This window comes from Telopea speciosissima, chromosome 11 (genome assembly GCF_018873765.1).
Source record: "Telopea speciosissima isolate NSW1024214 ecotype Mountain lineage chromosome 11, Tspe_v1, whole genome shotgun sequence".
NCBI classification, from domain to species: domain Eukaryota; kingdom Viridiplantae; phylum Streptophyta; class Magnoliopsida; order Proteales; family Proteaceae; genus Telopea; species Telopea speciosissima.
Window position 1 is genome coordinate 49,567,540 of NC_057926.1, and position 2,030 is coordinate 49,569,569.

Sequence of the window (2,030 nt, forward strand, 5' to 3'; positions counted from 1 at the left end):
TGATGGATCAATCAAAATTTCCACCACCGCCACCACCAACCCGCCCCTCCCCTCCCCTCCCCTCCCCCCAACGCCTCTTTCTAATCAATAAACTGATCTAATGGGAGAAGGGGGAGAAGATGTAGAGTTCTTCCTAAAATATTTCATCAAAGGTGAATTTACATATTCTACGAATCCACTTCAATTCATCAAATCAATTTAAGAGGATAAGTAAAGATAGTGAAATAAACTTTTCATAGTGACTTATAGAAGGATCCTTTATTTTATTTTTAAGAGTACAAGCAGGGTATCATACTAGAGAAAATACATATTCTCAAAGATCTAACTAATTTACATAGGATTTACGACCAAGAAGGGTACACAAGAGAGAGCAATAAGATTAAGGGGTTGATGGAGTTAACCCGTTCGGTCCCTTACCACCTGGACCACCCCCAGGACCTAAAAGCTTCCGACGAACCAAAAAATCTGTTACCGGAGCTCCGGTATACTCCACTTTAACAAAATTTGGATCCGGTCTAGTGATGGGACTGCTGAAATAATCTCGAAATCCACTGCTGGTTCGAGCAGATGAAGCTGGAGAAGATGCAGCAAGGCAGATTAGTAAAACAATCAAAGTGATAAAATAAAAACGATGATTCATAGTCTCCATTACTGACTGGAAAAGAATGATAAGCCAACATTCAAAGCTGTTATGCGATGAGCGAGACGCTAAGGAAGCCCGTTATATATACTTAGTTAAGAAGTCTAGGAAAGTTCGTTTTCATTTCTCATCTTGACTTCTTACACCACTTTTTTGCAGGGTATGTTTAGTGGATCAAATTTGTCTCAATTTTTTTTTTCTTTGGTCTGATTTGGTTTGCTTTCTATTTTGAAGTTTCAGATTGATTTCATCAAATAGTAAACAAATAGATTTTTGGTGGGTGTTGTGATCTCGGGATTGGATCGGCCGATATTATCTGGATTGGATTGTTCAAAATCGATTGGTATCAGTCGGTATCGGTCAAGATAATATAAAAAACTAAAAAAAAAAAGGGAAAATTACATGATTAGCTACTTTTGCACTTTCATTTACAAAACTGTCCACCCTATGTTTGAGTTAACAAATATAGACAAAAATAAGTTAAGGTGAAACTGGATAAAATAGAGCAATTAATGGGGAAGAACCAACCATCCACGCTTCCATATGTCTCTCCACAATGGATCCGGCTCCTCTCCTTGAAGGTCATTGCCCAATGAGTGCCCAATGAGTGCCCAATGAGGCATCTGGTGGCTAGGTTGTGCCGCACACATCCCAACGATTGACTGGGCACACATCTAGACGTGTGCGACACAGTCCAACCGTCAGATGTCTCATTGGGCTATCCACTCAGTGGAGAGGAGCCCGATCCCTCCACAATAGTATGGGAATATTGTATTAATATTTCATAATAACACTCAATGTTAGTAATCCCAACATCATTATCCAAATTATTTTATCTCCAAAACATGGAGGCATGGATCCCCTATCTAACAAGTTTGCTGGTTTAGTTAAATTAAACCAAATATAAACCACCCAAAGTAATCGAATTCTCAAAGCAACTCTTAAATGTTACGAATGGAAGGAACGATATAGTTAATGGGTCGTTTACAGGGAGGGCATCAGAGTTGGTCATAGGTCAGCCGGCTCATGTTCTGAAAAGAGAAATTAAATCTTGCAAACGAATAAGTAAAACTGTTCCAAGTCCCAAATGCCTCTCAACTAGCCTAAGATGCCTAACATAAAAATAGGTGAGAGGTTCATTGACATGTGGCAAATCCAAACCATACCATCTTTGATTCCAAAAGACAAAATTGCCACATCACCATTCCCCATGTGGCCTAACTAGCCGTGAGCTGCTACATGAATTCTGTAATTGACTATTTAGTCCAGGAAAACTTTTTTAACTCTATATTAACCTCTCAAGAGGAAATCATACCAAAACGTATCCCACCATCATTTCACCCAACTGGGCTATAGCCACCATTGGAATTGAAACCCAATGGGAGGGAGG